At 40.4% G+C, this 21982-nt stretch overlaps 1 pseudogene; it reads right to left on the bottom strand.

Annotated features, from left to right (window-relative positions):
* Positions 1 to 12487: 12487 nt before the first annotated feature.
* Positions 12488 to 12814, bottom strand: LOC125090413 (bolA-like protein 3; annotated as a pseudogene).
* Between the last annotated feature and the right edge of the window lie 9168 nt (positions 12815 to 21982).

Here is a 21982-nt window from a genome sequence, read left to right as displayed (position 1 = left end):
CACCCAGGAAATCAATCTGAGGATCAGAGGAAGGATCTCTGCGGTTGGAGGGAGACAGGTGGCAGGTGCAAGGTGTGTGGAAGTGAACTGGGGGAGAGAAGAGATGCACTGTTTTGGAAGGGAGGGAACCCCTTCCATGGGGAAAGAAAAAGAAGACAGGGAGAGAGGGGTTGAGAGAGTGTGGCATCGGTGGCACAAGAAAAACAACCTCCCTGGCCACAGACTAGGGAGATCGGGACCTGAGTGGCACAGGGTTTTTGCCAACAGTGAGTGGAACGACTCAAGCTCTGAGGTTTTGGAAGTGCATGACTGTATCCAAGCAGAGCTGCAGTGTCCCCTCCTGGGGAGAAGGAGGGTTCTGGCGGGGAGCACACACAAAGTGGTGTGGGGATCTCCTGGTTCGCACTGGGAGATATCAGTCCCCTTCCTAGAGTACAGTTGGAAGAGGGCCTACATCCTCTCCAAGGACAAAAGACCCTGCAGGTGCCAGCAACCAGCCTCTATCCACAGGGGACAAAGGTGCATAGAGAGGGTGGATAACCTGCTCACTGCTTCTCACTGTGACTCACCACAGATTTTGCACACCGCTCAGGCAGGGTACTGTTTTTCTGGGACAAAGGGCACTAATCAGAGTGCAGGGAAGCTCTAATCTGGAGGAGGGGGTGGATCTGAGTGGTGCTGGCTCCTTTAAGATTCAGAGTTTTGAATCCCAGCCCTGGGCCAAAGATAAAATGCTGGAGAGCTGGGCATCTGGAGTACTGAAGGCCCTTGCTTTTCTGCGTGGTCTTTCTGAACAGCGGGGGATGAGATCTCCTGTCCTAGGACTAGAGTGGAGTGTCACCATTTTATCCCTGTTACCAACACAGTGGGCCATCAGAGAGCAACACAGCAACCCCCAGTGGAGGTGGGAGCTGCTAACATCAAACCCCATCCCCACACTCACACCCATCCCATGCTTGACATGGCTTTTTTTAACTGGGGCAGGATTGACTCTGAGCCGGCACTGCAGTGGGGGAGGGGAGGTTCTCCCTGAGAGGAGCAACACAGGCAGCCCACCCCCACACCAGGTCTACTGATCATACAGTTTGTCAGTGCGTCCCCTTCAGTTCTGGTGGAAGTAGGACCAGGCTGTACTTTTTTTTCTTCTTCTTTTTCTCCCTTTGGAATCAGGCTTACAGTTTTTGCTTCTTTCTTAATTTGTTTCCCTTTTCTCTTTTTTTTTGGATCAGTCTTCTTTTTTTCTTCTCTTTTCTTTCTTTCCTTTCCCCCCCCCCCCCTTTCTATGTCTTTTGAATCAGGTTTACAGTTTTTTAATCAGATTTGTTGTGTTGTTCATTTTCCTTTTGTCTTTTTTTTTTTTTGAAGCAGGCATTTTCCCCTCCTCTCCCCCCCGCCCATTTTCTTTCTTTCTTTCCCTTTTTCCAAGCTTTTTTCAACAAACAAATCAAAGCACACCTAGTTTAAAGGTCCAAATACTCCCCACCTACAAGCAAGCAGGACCTCTATAGAGGGTAGACCAGTAGGAAAGAGCACCAAAACACAACAGCACAATGCATACAGCATATGCCAGAAACACTTCCTGAAGTGCCAGGCCCTGGACAGCGTAGGACCTCTTCTTCTTCTTCTTCTTCTTCTTTTTTTTTATTTCTTTTCAGTGTTCCAAAATTCAGCGTTTATGCACCACACCCAGTGCTCCATGCAATACGTGCCCTCCATAATATACCCCAGGCTCACCCCCCCTCCCCTCCAAAAACCTCAGTTTGTTTCTCAGAGTCCACAGTCTCTCATGGTTCATCTCCCCCTCCGATTTCCCCCAACTCACTTCTCCTCTCCTTCTCCCAATGTCTTCTGTGTTATTCCTTATGCGCCAGAAGTAAGTGAAACCATATGATAATTGACTCTCTCTAAGGACCTCTTCTTAATAGAGCATTACTCTGAGGTACAGGAAACATAACAAGGTTTCATAACACATAAAAGATAAAACTTAGCCAAAATGACAAGATGAAGCAATTCTCCCCAGGAGGTCAGGAAGATATCATAGCCAGGGACTTGCTGAAAACAGATAAAAGCAATATACCTGAACAAGAATTTAGATCAACAGTTATAACTACCAGCTGAACTTGGAAAAAAGCATAAAAGACACCAGAGAAACCCTTATTGCAAAGATAAAAGACCCAAACTAGGGAGACTGAAGTAAAAATGTTATAACTGAGAAGCAAAACAGACTGGGTATAATCACAAAGAGGACTGAAGAAGCAGAGAAGAAAATAGATGATATAGAAGATAAAATTATAGAAAATAATGAAGCTGAAAAGAGAGAAAGAAAGCTATTAGATCACAAAGACAGACTTAGAGAACTCAGCGATTCCATAATGTGAAATAATATCAATATCATAGGAGACCCAGAAGGAGAAGAGCAGGAAAAAAGGACAGACAGTTTGTAAGAATAGATTATAGCTGAGAAGTTCCCTAATCTGGGGAAGGAAACAGGCATTCAAGTCCAAGAGGTACAGAGAATTCCCCTCAAAAATCAACAAAAACAGGGCAACACCCTGACACATCATAGTGAAACTCGCAAAATACAAAGATAGAGAATTCTGAAAGCAGCGAGGGAAAAAAAAGGTCCTTAACCTACAAAGGTAGATACATAAAGTTAGCGGCTGAACTGTCCAGAGACCCAGCAGGCCAGGTATGTAGGTGGGGGAATGGGATAATGGGGTGATGGGCATTAAGGAGAGCACCTGATGGAATGAGCACTGGGTGTCTTTGTACGCAACTGGTGAACCACTGAATTCTACACCTATACCACTGAACTAACAATACACTATATGTTAACTAATTTGAATTTAAATAAAATCTAAAAAATAAAATAAAATCTATAAAATAAAATAAGTATGTGTACAAATATATGACAGAATCTTTTCCGTTTGAGAAATATGAAGGTATAGTTTCAACTTAAATGAGTTATAGGTCTCCTAATAAGCCAACACTTTTCAACAGCTCTTAAAGAAACAGGTGAAGAGATTGTCAACACTTAAAAGGCCCCATATCACACCTCTGTGACATTCTCTAACACACTTATCTAGTAGGTAACTCAGAGCCCTGAAGAGTCACTCCTTGCCCAGCTGACTCTCCGGCTTCCACAATAACTTTTTTAAAAGTGGCCAGTCAACATTCATACCTGCTCCCTTCAAAACCTCCAACAGAGGTATCCAAACACTACAAAACCTAAAAGCTATGTTATTTTTATGGAGAAAAATATCACCAACAGAGATGAAGAAATATGTTTTGTTTTTTTAAAGGACCTTTAATCCTCACTGGCCACTAACCAGAAACCTTCTCTGATAGAAAAGACATTTGCCTGCCACACTGAAAGACTGTCACAGCACAAGAAAAGGGCAGAAGTGCACCTTTTCTCCGTGTCCAGCATGAAGGACAGAAGTGCAGACAGGCACCTGGCTTTGCAGGCTAAGTGAGTCCAAGGCTTGTTAAAAGCAATAGAGAAATAGAGAGAGAGAGTACAAGTAGACAGAGAGGCAGGCAGAGGGAGAGGGAGAAGCAGGCTCTCTTCTGAGTAGGTAACCCAAAGCAGGGCTCAGTCCCAGGACCCCGGGATCATGACCTGATCTGAAGTCAGACACTTAACTGACTGAGCCACCCAGGTGCCCCAAAGCAAGATTTTTAAATAAAACAAAGAAACCAAACCAAACTAAAATCTCATATTAATAATTTAGGTCGGGGGGTTGCCGGGGTGGCTCAGTCAGTTAAGCAGTTGCCTTTGGCTCAGTCATGATCCCAGGGTCCTGGGATCAAGCCCCGTTTCCAGCTCCCTGCTTCTCCCTTTCCCTGCTTGTGCACACAAGCACTTTCTCTCTCTCCCAAATATATAAAATAAAATACTTTTAAAAATAAATAAATAATAATAATTTAGGTCAGGACCAGGCATTCTTTCTTCATTTCCCTTATCATGTTGCTAAACCATGTTTTCTCCACCTTTCATTTCAACTAATCTTCTGAACACCCAGTTCAATTCAATTTTGTTTGATTTGGCTCGTCATTCTCTCTGGCCCTCATTCTCTGCTGCCCAGCTCCCACCACAGCTTTGGGCTGTCCATAGCGATGCTGTGGCTATTCTGACAGGGTGCATTTTATTTATGCTCTAGGATTGAGTTCCTCGGAACACTCCAAACAAAATGCAGATGTCATAAAAATATAACCTTACAAAATGCAACTGTAATTAATGCTTAAGTGTTGGCAATGGAATCAGAACATCAGTATAGCTGCTCAAGATCCGTGCTTTGATTTGTTGTTGTTGTTTTGGTTTTTGTTGTTGTTGTTGTTGTTTTTCTCTCCCAGGTTTAGTGAGAAATAACTGGCAAATAACTCTGCATAAGGTCAAGGTACACAGGTGATTATTTGATGTACATGTATATTATGAAATGATTGCCATCATAACATTAGTGAACACAAGATTTGAGCTTTTGAATGCATTTACAGTCAGGTTTGCTTTAAATTTATTCAGATTAACATATATGTCTCACTTATTGATACACCAATCAGTGCATCATTATTAAAAGACAATCTACTCAGTACAGTACAGTATAGAATAACTGTGAAGTCTAATACTATATAAGTAAAAAATTCATAAATAACAAACAAGATCTTTGTTCGAGCCCAGCCTCAGTCGTAACAAAGGCTGTTACCATTTGGACTCAACCCCGGAGGTGAAGTCAGATACTGGTTATGAGCTCAGCCACCAGGCACGAAACACGGCACATTTAATGAGGAGACAGGCTGGGAGGGCGGGGGGGTGGCACAGCTAATGGAGGATTTAAGAAAAGGTCATTTACAAGAGAGTCTCAGTTAAAGAGATGAAAGCAGCAATGTAAAGTTAGGCAGGAATCAGAGCTGAAGACTGAGCAGGTAATCACAGGAAGAATGAGACAGAATGTGTGAGCCATCCTGAATTCCATGATAGAAACAACCAGCCATTCGGGAACTTAATCCACCAAAACTAATTAAGGAAAACAGCAGAGCATGTTAAGGTCGCTAGCTCTTTAGTATCCGACATGTTCCAGTAATTTACCTGAAATGGGAAGACCTGATGTCACACTGGTTATGACCATACAAGAGCCCCCCAGGGACAAGGAATTCTGTAGGCCCTGGAAGTCCCAGCACGCCTGCTGAAGTTAGGAAGCAAGCCCACCTGGTACAAACGTACCCACAACGGTCACACCTTCAGCGGAGTGATTCCTGACAGACACTCATACAATTTTAAATTAAGAGGAAAAAATAATCAGATAACATTAATTGTAATAATATTTTTATTTAATTATAGCTCCAAAGAGTATCACTTATACACATAATCAATTAAATCACTATATCACTAAAACATTATTTACCGTTTTTTTTATACTAAGTCTTAAAATGCTGGGTGCATTTACATTTATGGCCTGTGTCATTTGAACTAGTCGCATTGCAAGTGTTTATTAGCTAATGTGGGTAGTAGCTACCACACTGGACAGTGCAGAGCTGAACTATCTTCAAATATGCCTATTATAGCCTTTAAATGATATGTAAATGAAAATAAAAAATAAGGGCAACTATCACTTGGAAATCACATTACAATCTAAGGAATGCTTTCACTATTTATCTCCTAGAATTCAAAACAATAACCAATGGGGTCGGTATGCCAAATATTATTATTATCTACCTCTAACTGGCAGATTAGGGATCTTTAAACTTAAGATCTTCATAAGATCTTAAGATCTTCACAATCCTAGTAATAAATTTGAATCCAAGTCTTCTTCTATCCAGAAGTTAGGGTACCTCAGAGACATTAAATGAATTGCCAAAGGCTAGCAGCATATCAGTTGCAGAATATGAAATCTGGGCCATTTATTCCTAAACCAGTGTTCTCACCACTGCAACGACACTGCAGATGCCCTCATACTTATAGATACAATTCTCAAGACTCATTTTCCCTGCAGTTGGTCTGCAAGTCAATACTAATTACATTACTAAATCTTAACGTTCTTCTTACTTGAACTACTGACCAGGGCCTATTCAAAAGAGAGAGAGAATTCTTCAGCCCTCCCTCTTCATTTATATGACAAAATTGTCTCTGGAGTGTTTTGAAGGGTTCTTTTTTTTTTTTTTTCTCACGGCAAGAGCAGGAACCTGCAATTTAGAGAAGAAGCATTTGAAACAAATTGCTGAAAGTATCCTTTTAAATAGTGAAATGCGGGGTGCCTAGGTGGCTCAGTCAGTTAAGGGTCTGCCTTCAGCTCAGGTCATGATCTCAGGGTCCTGGCATCGAGCCCCATGGGCTCCCTGCTCAGTGGGGAGCCTGCTTCCTCCTCTCCTCCCTGTTCCTGCTCTCTCTCTCTATTTCTGTCAAATAAATAAAAACCTTTAAAAAAATAGTGAAATGCACAAACCAAAGCATAATGTGATTTTCCACCACATTTTGTGATTGTGTGATTGCATCACATTATGTGATGTGCAAAACACATAATGTGTTTTGCAAAACAATCAATGACAAAGTATCCTTCTATAACTTTATATTTAAATACATATAACATGTTTTATAGGTCTTTATAATTATAATATGTACAGAAGAAAAATGCAAGAGAAGACAAAGCAGATGGTTACTTTGGGGCTAGGAGAACTGTATAGTAATAGGTGAAGATAAGGAGGGAAGGGAAAGGCAAATAAAAAATAACAAAGTGGGACGCCTGGGTGGCTCAATGGGTTAAGTCTCTGCCTTTGGCTCAGGTCATGATCTCAGGGTCCTGGGATGAGTTCCACATCAGGCTCTCTGTTCAGCAGGGAGCCTGCTTCCCCCCACCCTACCTGCCTCTCTGCCTACTTGTGTCTCTGTCAAATAAATAAATAAAATCTTTAAAAAAATTAAAAACAAAAAAATTATAATAATAACAAAGGGAGGGGCACCTGGGTGGCTCAGTGGGTTAAGCCGCTGCCTTCGGCTCAGGTCATGATCCCAGGTCCTGGGTTCGAGCCCCGCATTGGGCTTTCTGCTCAGCGGGGAGCCTGCTTCCTCCTCTCTCTCTGCCTGCCTCTCTGCTTACTTGTGATTTCTCTCTGTCAAATAAATAAAATCTTTAAAAATAATAATAATAATAATAACAAAGGGAAAAAAAACTGCATCTACAATATGACCCTGTTTAAGTAAAATAGTAATATTGTGTATACATATATATACTCTATGTGCATATAAGTGTATATATTTTGTGTTTAATATTATATAAATACACAAATGTTACATTTTTTTTAAAGATTTTATTCATTTATTTAACAGAGAGAAAGATCACATGTAGGCAGAGATTCAGGAAGAGAGAGAGGGGGAAGCAGGTTCCCTGCTGAGCAGAGAGCCCGATGCGGGGCTCGATCCCAGGACCCTGAGATCATGACCTGAGCCTAAGGCAGAGGCTTTAACCCACTGAGCCACCCAGGCGTCCCCCAAATGTTACATTTTTAAATGATCTCTTTACATGATCTTACATGATCATGATCTCTTTAATCTCTTACATGATCTCTTTAAATGATCTCTTCACATTCTCATGTCATGTGAATAGTTCATAGCTAAACACTGAAACAGAAGTAAAGAAATACTGAGAAACGGGTTCCAGGACACTATTGCTTTCTAAAAGTACAAATTGATTTAATTTGCAATTATACACACCACCAACAACAAAAACAATTAAAAAAGAACCAGACCTCCTAAATCACAAGGCTGCTCTTCTCCATTAGGAATTCTGGGAGTGGGGACAGCTCAGTCGGTTAACCATCTGCCTTTGGCTCAGGTCATGATCTCAGGGTCCTGGGATCAAGTCTCACATTGGGCAGGAGTATGCTTTTCCCTCTGCCTGCAGCTCCCTCTGCCTGCAGCTCCCCCTGCTTGCTGTATATTTCTGACAAATAAATAAATAAAATCTTAAAAAGAAAAAAAAAAAAAAGAATTCTGGGAGGAAACTGGTCTGGATGGTGAATAAATCATGTAATTTCCCCAGCCTATATCTGTTATGACACATTTGCTGCTCATTTCCAAGACATAGATTACTTACTGCTTATATCTAAAATCTTTAAATTCTCAAATGTAAAATAAATACCAAAAGCCTGTTAAATTTGAGGAGGAGGCAGCAAAAAAGAAAATAGAATAAGCAGCAAAAAAAAAAAAAAAAAAAAAAAAACAGACAGAAGGGGACACCTAGGCTCTTGGCTTTGGCTCAGTTGGTGATCTCGAGGTTCTGGAATGGAGTCCTCTCCGGGTCTCTGCCACTCATTGGGAAGTCTGCTTGAGGATCCTCTCTCTGCCTCTGCCCCTCCACCTGCTCTCCCACCTCTCTCTCATTAATAAATAAATCTTTTAAAAAACCCAGAAAGATGTGGTATACATATTTTGATTAAGCAAATAATTTCCTTTAATAAAAAGTTAAATTGACCATTAATTCTGTGTATTTTAAGTGATGTAATGAGAGTTCCTATATTTATGTTGAACAAATTAGTTTTCCAAATGTAAAGGTCATCATTTCAACAGCTGGATTTTCTGACTTTTCTCAATTACCAGAGCAATGCATGCGGAAAATAAGAAATAATAAAATCCCATGATTGTAATGTTACAACGTATCACAGGAAAAGCAAGAAAGAAGTCTCATGAGAAAGTCAATAAATAGCTTAATTAAATATTACAGTTGTGTTACTGTGTAGGCAATATATTTTTTATTTTTTATTGTTTCAGTGTTTTATTTTTTTTATTATGTTATGTTATTTGGAAATGGGAAAACATCTCTAAAGACAGATTATTTTTTAAAGATTTTACTCAACGATTGCCAAATAATTAAATTTACAGTGCTATATGCTCATCCATACGTTCTTAAAGGTGGAGAGCCCCACTATCTGCCCTACACACCATTTGGAATCAGCATGGCTCTTTGGGAATCATGATGACCACATGCTGCCATGCTGCCAGGCTGCCCTCTTCATCAGGCAGGCGGACGACTCCATGAGTCACAAAGGACCTGATACGCTTAATACAATCAACAGTTTGGGAGTATGCTCACATTATAATACACATGCACTGAGTTTTTCATATAAATGGAACTCTAAAGGAAATTTACTGAAAAAATATGTCAATAGTTAGTGCTAAGAATATTATTCTCTTAGAGCAGTAAGCAAACATGTTTCTCATAAGTCAAGTATTGTTTTGTTTTTGTTTTTGTTTTTAAGATTTCTTTGCTTTATTTGAGAGAGAGCAGAGGGAAGGGGCAGAGAGACTCTGAAACAGGCTCCACGTTCAGCGTGGGACTTGATTTCACGACCCTGCGATCACAACCCTGAGATGCACCTGAACCAAAACCAAGAGTCGGAGGTTTAACCAACTGCATCATCCAGGAGCCCCCTCATAAGTCAAGTTTGCTACAGCTCAGGCAATACCCAGTTCAAAAGCCATAGCCACATATGAATGAAACAAACTGGAGTATATTCCTTGTTTAAAAATGCAAGGAGTTTACAATACTCTAAAGGGGAGAGATAAAATCCAAGTAGTTATAAAATCATGTGATTACAGTAGACTGGGCATTTTGTAACCCTGTATTATCTTAACTGCTCTTTAGTGGGGCAACTTTATTGCTGGGTCAGAAAAACTGAAGAGAATAATGAATGTGAATTGACTATCAAAAAGGCAGAACCCCATTTGAGTTATGGAAAATGTAGGGTATTTAAAGTTTACATCCTCAAAGTACCTAAGTGCAATCAGGATGCCCATGAATATGAACTGGACTTAAAAAGCCAGTCACTATCACACTCTCCATCCTGTCGTAGTCAGACAAGCATTAGCTAAACCTACCTCTGTCTTCTCTTCCCTCTCTCCATGGCTGCGTGTGGCCAGCATGTCTCCATGATCTCCTGTGTCCAGTGCCCACCACTGCTTATTTGAATCCAACTCTCAGGACTCCATCTCCAAATTCCAGACTTGACTTGGCTCAGATGTCCATCCATGGTCCAGTCAGCCATAGTGTGGAATGAAGTCATGTGATACAGAAGACTGCCCCTTCTGGAAACTAGAGGAAAGCAGATTCCCTAAGGAAAAGGTGTGTGAGGGGAAGGAATGACTGGTATCCCTACCACAGATGCATTCATTCTTCACTATCCCACATGCCCTAGTCTTTGCCTTCATTCTGCGTGCAGCACACCACAGCATCTGTCAACAATCAGCTCAAAAGGTGAACACAGTGGTACCAATCAGCCTTGGCATTGCCTTAGGAGTGTAAGTTACAACACACCTCCATCATAAGACTGTGTGTTAGTTGGGATGTGTGAGGTCACAGAAGGCTCTCTTTTAGGGACACCTGGGTGGCTCAGTGGGTTAAAGCCTCTGTTTTCGGCTCAGGTCATGATCCCAGGGTCCTGGGATTGAGCCCCACATCAGGCTCTCTGCTCAGCAGGGAGTCTGCTTCCTCCTCTCTCTCTCTCTCTCTGCCTGCCTCTCTGCCTACTAGTGATCTCTGTCTGTCAAATTTTAAAAAAAAATTTTTTTTTAAGAAAGAAGGCTTTCTTTTAGACTCTGCTACTGGTATGAAATTCTTACCATATCCCCTATAATCATCTCAATGGGAAATCAAGTATCCCACATTCTCAAGTCAGCCTTCCTAAAAGCAAAAAGAAAAAAATAAAAAGCTCTGCTATAAGCAGAAGAAATTACACAGTTACCTATACGCAGAATAAAAACAAATAGGTGTGTGTCAATCAGTATATTCTATTCCTATATTCTTTAGTTAGTATACTGCCTCTGAATATCTCTGCCCAGCCACCTGAGTTCAATTTTTCTTCTATCATTCTGAAGTCTGCACTCCCTCAAGACTCCCAATACTTCTATTCTACATCTGATGTGAGCTGACTTTCTCTTTCCTGTCCCTCTTGATCTCTGCTGTTTTTGACAATTCTGACTGAGGTCTTTTCTAATTTTCAGGTCCTCATACAGATCCTTGAGTTCTCCTTGAGCCACTATTCCTAAGATCCAAAGCCATCTTCCTCCACTGCATAAACTAATCAGCTTGTTCTCTTACTTATTACAACTACTATTCACTGGCGGCAATAAACACTTTAATACCAGTAGTAACACTGGGAGTAACTAAGCACCGGATCACTGGTCTGGAGAATAACTACAATGGAGAAATTCAAATTTTGTCTTTAATTTATCGGTACCTCTTGTTATAGGGCAACCTCACCATAAACGGCTCTGAAAACATTTTGTTATAACAAATGTAAGGGAAGCCTGGGTGGCTTAGTCAGATAAGTGACTGCCTGCAGCTCAGGCCATGATTCTAGAGTCTCATGATAAAGTTCTGCATCAGGCTCCCTGCTCAGAAAGGAGTCTGCCTCTCCCTCTGACCCTCCCTCCTGCCGCCCATGCTCTTTCTCTCTCTCTCAAATAAATAAATAAAATATTTGAAAAACAAATGTGAGCATCATATTCCACTCTTCTTAAACATTCAAGCAACAAAATTCTTTAAACTACTGGACCAAATGAGAATAAGAAGACAAAATATCTTTTTTTTTCTAAATAGAGACAATTCAAGAAAAAACATCTGAGATCAAATAATAGGTATGGTATCAAGAAATGGCAAGTAAGAAAATAAGTTACTTTCATATGTCAAAGCAATGCTATTATATTCGGCACATCCAATAATTGTGATTTAAAACAGAGTCCATTTATTCATAAACACCATTTATAAATGCCTACCTTATGCAGATGCTGTGCAGGACAAATTAAAATTAAAATCATAGCCCTTGGGAACTTGAACGTCTAATTGAGAACTGAATGCATAATAAACAGAAAGGGTCACTCACCACTTTTTTATCCTGAATACATTCTATCACATTTTAACCAGCTAAAAGCATTATGCCTTTTTCAACCTGGATTTGATTGATAGCTTAGCTGAGCATAGAACTCCAGATTGGAAATCATTTTGATCAGAATTTTGAATATGTCACTCCATTATCTTCTGGTATTCAAGGTGGCTTATGAGAAAATGTGTACAGTTTTGAACCTTGGTCAGTTTTCTTCTTCCTCAGAGACTTTTCTCTTTGTCAATTTTCTGGAATTTCATGATAATATACCACCATGGGGATCCTTTTCTTATCCTTTGTTCTGTGCTCCTTCTGGGGTCCCTATCAGTCTGTCCACCCGTAACCTTCAGATATGGTATAATTCTTCCCCGCTTTTATTTCCTTCTGTGTTCTCTATTCTCTCTGCTTATTCTATTTTCTTGATAGGGGAACTCTAGAACTTAATTTCTGTTGCCTTTAATTAATCTCTAAATAGAGAACATATTCTTCTACGATCATAATACTGAAATGTCAGTGAACAAAATAGATAATTATTTGGCAAATGCCTAGTAAAGAATGGTGTCAGCCAAGTTCATCCATGGCGTTGAGCAGCAGCATCTACACGGCCAGGGCATAGTCAGTGTTTGGGGACGGAGGTAAACATCCGCAATCCATGCATCCCTTTGATTTCTTCTTTCGTGCCTGCTTTACCATCTGGGGCTGCTGGACAGTTTTCATCTCCTTAAACTCTTCTGTCTTGATCTGGATTTCATACATCGCCCCACAGCCTCCTGAAATGTCGGTGAGTTTGGTAGTTGTAGCTCCAGAGAACCTTGAGAATTTCGGTCACTTTGGGCTTCCCCTCAGTTTTCGAGGCAAACATCCACTGGGCACAGTGGAAAAGAGGAAGCTCGTGGATCCCACAGAGCAGCGGCGCTGCGACAGCTGGGCTCCACACCACCATGCCTATCTTTCCTCAACTTTTTCACCTCTTTGGTTATTTACTTGTACAGTTTCCTCAAATGTATCTTTCAAAGGGTCTATTAAATGTTTGATTTCCAGTCCCATAGTTTTCATTTCCAAGAATTCTACATTGTTTATTCAGTGTGATCAACAGTTTTTATTTCTAAGAATTTTACTTTATTTGATGGCCTTTTTGTTTCATTTATAAAATATATTTTCTCAGTATAGGGGTCAAGATGGCGGAGAAGTAGCAGGCTGAGACTACTTCAGGTAGCGGGAGATCAGCTAGATAGCTTATCTAAAGATTGCAAACACCACAAATCCAATGGGAGATCGAAGAGAAGAACAGCAACTCTAGAAACAGAAAATCAACCACTTTCTGCAAGGTAGGACTGGTGGAGAAGTGAATCCAAAGCGACGGGAAGATAGACCGCGGGGGGAGGGGCCGGCTCCAGGCAAGCGGCGGAGCAACGGAGCACAAAATCAGGACTTTTAAAAGTCTGTTCCGCTGAGGGACATCGCTCCAGAGGCTTAACCGGGGTGAAACCCACGCCGGGTCAGCGTGGCCTCAGGTCCCGCAGGGTCCCAGAAGGATCGGGGGTGTCTGAGTGTCACAGAGCTTACAGGTATTAGAATGGGGAAGCCGGCTACAGAGACAGAGCCGAGGAGTGGAGCTCTCAGCTCGGGGTTACTTTGAACCGGTCACAGGCTCGGTCAGCTCGGAGCACAGCTGGAGGCCATGGTGACGGGAGTAATTGGGGGCTGTTCTCTGAGGGCGCACTGAGGAGTGGGGCCCCGGGCTCTCGGCTCTGCCAGGCCGGAGACTGGGAGGCCGCCATTTTGATTCCCGTCCTATGGAACTCTACGGAAAGCGCTCAGGGAACAAAAGCTCTGGAAAGCAAACCCGAGCGGATTACTCAGCCCGGACCCTGGTAAGGGCAGTGCAACTCCGCCTGGGGCAAAGACACTTGAGAATGACTACAACAGGCCCCTCCCCCAGAAGATCAACAAGAAATCCAGCCAGGACCAAATTCACCTACCAAAGAGTGCAGTTTCAATACCAAGGAGAGCAGCGGAATTCCAGAGGAGGAGAAAGCAAAGCAGGGAACTCATGGCTTTCTCCCCATGATTCTTTAGTCTCGCAGTTAATGTAATTTTTTTTTCTTTTTCAATTTTTTTCTCTCTTCTTCTGCTAAATTTTTTTAACTTTTACCCTTTTCTTTTATTTAAAGTTTTTTAACTAGTTTATCTAATATATATATTTTTTCTTTTTTATATTTTTTCTTTATTCTTTTTTTTAATTGTTTCTTTTTTTTTTTTCTTTCTGAACCTCTTTTTATCCCCTTTCTCCCCCCTCACGATTTGGGATCTCTTCTGATTTGTTAAAGCATATTTTCCTGAGGTCCTTGCCACCCTTTTAGTATTTTACTTGCTCCTTCATATACTCTTATCTGGACAAAAATGACAAGGCGGAAAATTCACCACAAAAAAAAAGAACAAGAGGCAGTACCGAAGGCTAGGGACCTAATCAATACAGACATTGGTAACATGTCAGATATAGAGTTCAGAATGACGATTCTCAAGGTTCTAGCCGGGCTCGGAAAAGGCATGGAAGATATTAGAGAAACCCTCTCGGGAGATATAAAAGCCCTTTCTGGAGAAATAAAAGAACTAAAATCTAACCAAGTTGAAATCAAAAAAGCTATTAATGAGGTGCAATCAAAAATGGAGGCTCTCACTGCTAGGATAAATGAGGCAGAAGAAAGAATTAGTGATATAGAAGACCAAATGACAGAGAATAAAGAAGCTGAGCAAAAGAGGGACAAACAGCTATTGGACCTTGAGGGCAGAATTCAGGAGATAAGTGACACCATAAGACAAAACAACATTAGAATAATTGGGATTCCAGAAGAAGAAGAAAGAGAGAGGGCAGCAGAAGGTATATTGGAGAGAATTATTGGAGAGAATTTCCCCAATATGGCAAAGGGAACAAGCATCAAAATCGAGGAGGTGCAGAGAACCCCCCTCAAAATCAATAAGAATAGGTCCACACCCCGTCACCTAATAGTAAAATTTACAAGTCTTAGTGGCAAAGAGAAAATCCTGAAAGCAGCCCGGGAAAAGAAGTCTGTAACATACAATGGTAAAAATATTAGATGGACAGCAGACTTATCCATAGAGACCTGGCAGGCCAGAAAGAGCTGGCATGATATATTCAGAGTACTAAATGAGAAAAACATGCAGTCAAGAATACTATATCCAGCTAGGCTATCATTGAAAATAGAAGGAGAGATTAAAAGCTTCCAGGACAAACAAAAACTGAAAGAATTTGGAAGCACCAAACCAGCTCTACAGGAAATATTGAAAGGGGTCCTCTAAGCAAAGAGAGACACTAAAAGTAGTAGATCAGAAAGGAACAGAGACAATATACAGTAACAGTCACATTACAGGCAATACAATGGCACTAAATTCATATCTCTCAATAGTTACCCTGAATATTAACGGGCTAAATGCCCCAATCAAAAGACACAGAGTATCAGAATGGATAAAAAAACAAAACCCATCTATATACTGCTCACAAGAAACTCATCTTAAAACTGAAGACACCTCCAGATTTAAAGTGAGGGTGTGGAAAAAAATTTACCATGCTAATGGACATCAGAAGAAAGCAGGAGTGGCCATCCTTATATCAGATCAATTAGATTTTAAGCCAAAGACTATAATAAGAGATGAGGAAGGACACTATATCAACTCAAAGGATCTGTCCAACAAAAAGATCTAACAATTTTAAATATCTATGCCCCTAACGTGAGAGCAGCCAACTATATAAACCAAATAATAACAAAATCAAAGAAACACATCAACAATCATACAATAGTCGGGGACTTTAGCACTCCCCTCACTGAAATGGACAGATCATCCAAGCAAAAGATCAACAAGGAAATAAAGCCTTAAATGACACACTGGACCAGATGGACATTACAGATATATTCAGAACATTTCTACCAAAGCAAGAGAATACACATTCTTCTCTAGTGCACATGGAACATTCTCCAGAATAGATCACATCCTCAGTCCGAAATCAGGTCTCAACCGGTATCAAAAGATTGGGATCATTCCCTGCATATTTTCAGACCACAATGCTCTGAAGCTAGAACTCAATCACAAGAGGAAATTTGGAAAGAACCCAAATACATGGAGACTAAACAGCATCCTTCTAAAGAATGAATGGATCAACCAGAAAATTAAAGAAGAATTGAAAAAATTCATGGAAACAAATGATAATGAAAACACAATGGTTCAAAATCTGTGGGACAAAACAAAGGCAGTCCTGAGAGGAAAATATATAGCGGTACAAGACTTTCTCAAGAAACAAGAAAGGTCTCAGGTACACAACCTAACCCTACATAAAGGAGCTGGAAAAAGAACAAGAAAGAAACCCTAAACCCAGCAGGAGAAGAGAAATCATAAAGATCAGACAGAAATCAATGAAATAGAAACCAAAAAAAAAAAAAAAAAAAAAAAAAAAAAACAAACAATAGAACAAATCAACGAAACTAGGAGCTGGTTCTTTGAAAGAATTAATAAGATTGATAAACCCCTGGCCAGACTTATCAAAAAGAAAAGAGAAAGGACCCAAATAAATAAAATCATGAATGAAGAGGAGAGATCACAACGAACACCAAAGAAATACAGACAATTTTAAGAACATACTATGAGCAACTCTACGCCAACAAATTTGACAATCTGGAAGAAATGGATGCATTCCTAGAGACATATAAACTACCACAACTGAACCAGGAAGAAATAGAAAACCTGAACAGACCCATAACCAGTAAGGAAATTGAAACAATCATCAAAAATCTCCAAACAAACAAAAGCCCAGGGCCAGACAGCTTCCTGGGGAAATTCTACCAAACATTTAAAGAAGAACTAATTCCTAATCTCCTGAAACTGTTCCAAAAAATAGAAATGGAAGGGAAACTTCCAAACTCATTTTATGAGGCCAGCATCACCTTGATCCCAAAACCAGACAAGGATCCCATCAAAAAAGAGAACTACAGACCAATATCCTTGATGAACACAGATGCAAAAGTTCTCACCAAAATGCTAGCCAATAGGATTCAACAGTACATTAGAAGGATTATTCACCACGACCAAGTGGGATTTATTCCAGGGCTGCAAGGTTGGTTCAACATCTGCAAATCAATCAATGTGATACAACACATTAATAAAAGAAAGAACAAGAACCATATGATACTCTCAATAGATGCTGAAAAAGCATTTGACAAAGTGCAGCATCCCTTCCTGATCAAAACTCTTCAAAGTGTAGGGATAGAGGGCACATACCTCAATATTATCAAAGCCATCTATGAAAAACCCACCGCAAATATCATTCTCAATGGAGAAAAACTGAAAGCTTTTCCGCTAAGGTCAGGAACACGGCAGGGATGTCCATTATCACCACTGCTATACAACATAGTACTAGAAGTCCTAGCCTCAGCAATCAGAGAACAAAAGAAAATTAAAGGCATCCAAATCGGCAAAGAAGAAGTCAAACTATTACTCTTCGCAGATGATATGATACTATATGTGGAAAACCCAGAAGACTCCACTCCAAAACTGCAAAAACTTGTACAGGAATTCAGTAAAGTGTCAGGATATAAAATCAATGCACAGAAATCAGTTGCATTTCTCTACACCAACAACAAGACAGAAGAAAGAGAAATTAAGGAGTCAATCCCATTTACAATTGCACCCAAAACCATAAGATACCTAGGAATAAACCTAACCAAAGAGGCTAAGAATCTATATTCAGAAAACTATAGAGTACTCATGAAAGAAATTGAGCAAGACACAAAGAAATGGAAAAATGTTCCAGGCTCCTGGATTGGAAGAATAAATATTGTGAAAATGTCTATGCTACCTAAAGCAATCTACACAATTAATGCAATTCCTATCAAAGTACCATCCATTTATTTCAAAGAAATGGAACAAATAATCCTAAAATTTATATGGAACCAGAAAAGACCTCGAATAGCCAAAGGAATATTGAAAAGAAAGCCAAAGTTGGTGGCATCACAATTCCGGACTTCAAGCTCTATTACAAAGCTGTCATCATCAAGACAGCATGGTACTGGCACAAAAACAGACACATAGATCAATGGAACAGAATAGAGAGCCCAGAAATAGACCCCCAACTCTATGGTCAACTAATCTTCGACAAAGCAGGAAAGAATGTCCAATGGACAAAAGACAACCTCTTCAATAAATGGTGTTGGGAAATTGGACAGCCACATGCAGAAAAATGAAATTGGACCATTTCCTTATACCACACACAAAAATAGACTCAAAATGGATGAAGGATCTCAATGTGAGAAAGGAATCCATCAAAATCCTTGAGGAGAACACAGGCAGCAACCTCTTCGACCTCAGCCACAACAACATCTTCCTAGGAACATCGCCAAAGGCAAGGGAAGCAAGGGCAAAAATGAACTATTGGGATTTTATCAAGATCAAAAGCTTTTGCACAGCAAAGGAAACAGTTAACAAAACCAAAAGACAACTGACAGAATGGGAGAAGATATTTGCAAACCACATATCAGATAAAGGGCTAGTGTCCAAAATCTATAAAGAACTTAGCAAACTCAACACCCAAAGAACAAATAATCCAATCAAGAAATGGGCAGAAGACATGAACAGACATTTCTGCAAAGAAGACATCCAGATGGCCAACAGACACATGAAAAAGTGCTCCATATCACTCGGCATCAGGGAAATACAAATCAAAACCACAATGAGCTATCACCTCACACCAGTCAGAATGGCTAAAATTAACAAGTCAGGAAATGACAGATGTTGGCAAGGATGCGGAGAAAGGGGAACCCTCCTACACTGTTGGTGGGAATGCAAGCTGGTGCAACCACTCTGGAAAACAGCATGGAGGTTCCTCAAAATGTTGAAAATACAACTACCCTACGACCCAGCAATTGCACTACTGGGTATTTACCCTAAGGATACAAACATAGTGATCCGAAGGGGCACGTGTACCCAAATGTTTATAGCAGCAATGTCTACAATAGCCAAAATATGGAAAGAACCTAGATGTCCATTAACAGATGAATAGATAAAGAAGATGTGGTCTAGATACACAATAGAATACTATGCAGCCATCAAAAGAAATGAAATCTTGCCATTTGCGACGACGTGGATGGAACTAGAGGGTATCATGCTTAGCAAAATAAGTCAATCAGAGAAAGACAACTATCATATGATCTCCCTGATATGAGGAAGTGGAGATGCAACATGGGGGGTTGAGGGGGTAGGAGAAGAGTAAATGAAACAAGATGGGATTGGGAGGGAGACAAACCATATCTCACAAAACAAACTGAGGGTTGCTGGGGGGAGGGGAGTTGGGAGAAGGGGGATGGGGTTATGGACATTGGGGAGGGTATGTGCTATGGTGAGTGCTGTGAAGTGTGTAAACCTGGTGATTCACAGACCTGTATCCCTGGGGATAAAAATATATGTTTATAAAAAATAATTTAAAAATAAATTAAAAAAAAATATATATATATATATTTTCTCATCTACTTAGTGATATTAATTACAGTGTTCATTATCTGACTTCATTCTTTATATTTTTCATCTACCCTCTGTTCTTTATTTCTACAGATTGGTTTACATTCCAAAAGAAACTGCCTTAAATATCTATGGGTCCTTGGTTGCTGATTTTTAAGAATGAGGCACTAAAAAACTGAGTAAATGCTGTATGTGTAGACAGGACTTATTGACTGCTGCATTGATGTGGATCTGATGGGGTCATCCCACTGGACCCCTAATGGCCCACATCTGTAGACATTTTCTCTTAGATGTAAATTTCAAGAGAGAAATCCTCTAGCTTTTACCTAGGAGTCTGTCGGTATCATGAGAGCTCACTTAGGAAATGAATGGAAGAGAATTTCACGGTACAATATGTAGATTTTAATTTAATACCTTTGTTTTCCCTATGTTTGTCTTGCTTTCAGTTGTGCTCAAGTCCAAAGTCTGCTTGATTAACCTCTCTAGAAATTAAACCTCCGTCTTCTATCAGCCTAGAGAAGAACTTCAGCCAACTGTGGAAGTGAATCAGAAGACCTAACTGCTTTTACACAGACTTTCAACCCATCCTTATTTTTTGGCCCTACTTGTACCACCTCCCTCTTTTCAGAAGTACCTGCAATTGCTAAGCCTAATTTTCTAGGGCTCTGAGGCAGACTCAGCTGACCTCTGCGTTTCTCTCACTGCTAGCCTGAGTTTCAGATTCCTCGCTCTGAGTCTGTTACTATCCATATAGATAGGCAATAAAGATGGCCATAATTTTTTTGGCCCATTCATTCTATTGAAACTACTACTTTGACCAATAAAATATGGCAGAAATGGAGCTGTGCCAACTCTAAGACCCAGGCCCTGAGGGGTCCATATTCCAGCTCCTGGACATTCACTATAGGGGCCCTGAGCTCCTGGGTAAACAATCCAACCACCCTGCAGGACAGCAACATGTAGGGACCCTGACTGAGACTACATGGGAAGAGAAGGAGATCCAGATGGGCTCAGACTCCAGCACCCTACTCAGGTGCATGAGTAAAGCCATCCTAGACACACCAAATCAACCCAACTGCCAGATAAACAGCCCTCAGGGATCACAGTCAATGTCATGTGAAGTGTAGGAATTGCCCAACTGAAGCCTGACCAAAGTTTTTGTAGAGTTTGATAAATATTTGTTTTAATCCATTAACTTTTGGGGTAGTTAATGATGTTAGCCATAGATTACCAGAAGAATCTGTTTTTCCCTTCCAAATTATGTTGTGTTCTTCTCCCCTCCTGATCTTTCTGTCCTTAAGACTTAGAGCTTTTTTTTTTAATCTCTACATTGTTATTTTAGGGAGCGTTCAGTGGCGGTGGTACAGAACGCGCATACGCTGTCCACCGTGCCTAATGAGAAGTCCCCTCAGTTATTCTTTCATTTCTTTTGTGTTCTGAAGTATGATTTTTTTTTTGGCATATTTCTTTGTTAGGTTTTTGTCAGATTTTCAAAACATAAATGGAAAAGCCTGATGGCATAAGCTATCTCTTCCATTAATTATACCTCCACAAACCAAAGTCATTCTGATAAAACAATTACATTCCTTCTGGTCTACCAACACATTTGCGATATTAAGATTGAGTCATATTTCTAACAAAGTTTAGCATTCGTTATTCTTCCCAGAATAGCCAATGACAGATAACAGCAATGAATTTAATGCCACATGTCAACTCATTTTACAGAACTAAAGAGACTGTCCTTCGTTTAAATCTTTTTTTAAATAGTTAAGGAAATGTCTAATCTCATCTTTAGCCCGATTCCTGACAGGATCCATCAGGACTTGGTAAAAACTGGACCAAATTAATGCTTTCTGGCATGCATTAGCAGCCAGCAAGGTCGTTCATTAGTGTGTGAAATAAACCCAGCATTTTAAAGAGACAAAGGTGCCATATGAGAAAACACACTAGAGCTTCATCCCAATCACCCCTGCACCCCAACCTAAGTCGTAACACATGAGCTTCTTTGGGAACATGGTATTAGGTGGGAGCATAACCAACAACAGGCACTCTGATATTTCCTTGGAAGTCAGCATTCTCCTGACATATGGCTAAACAGCCATTACAGTGACTTAGGGATTTACATGAGTCTGTGACTCCTGTGACCAAAAGCCGGATTATAACTGAGAATTAGGGAGTGGGGGAAGATGAAGGAAAGGTAACCCTAAAAATGTCTGTATTTCAAAGCGAGTGCTCAAAAGACATTAGTTTCCTGACCCGTTCTCTTGTCCCCCAGTGGAACTATCTGATGAACACTGCATGTGGACCCACCTCAGGAAAAGGGAAAGAATAGGGATTCTGGAGAATAGGATGTACAATGTCCTATAGTCCAGTTCTTCTCAGGCTACTGTGCATACAAATTATTGAAAACATCGTTAAAATGTTAAAATGCAGATTCTGATTCACTAGGTCTTGTTAGTGCTGAGAGTCTGCCTTACTAATAAGATCCAAAGGCTTCTGGTCCACAAAACACACTCGAGAAGTGAGACTGCAATCAGATGTTGATATATTTCTCTTCTCTCATTAAATTTCAGACCTCATCCTCCTA

The sequence above is a fragment of the Lutra lutra genome, chromosome 2 (genome assembly GCF_902655055.1).
Source record: "Lutra lutra chromosome 2, mLutLut1.2, whole genome shotgun sequence".
In the NCBI taxonomy this organism is placed as follows: Eukaryota; Metazoa; Chordata; class Mammalia; order Carnivora; family Mustelidae; genus Lutra; species Lutra lutra.
The sequence above is the reverse complement of the archived record's forward strand: the minus strand, read 5'-3'. Positions and strand labels throughout refer to the sequence as shown.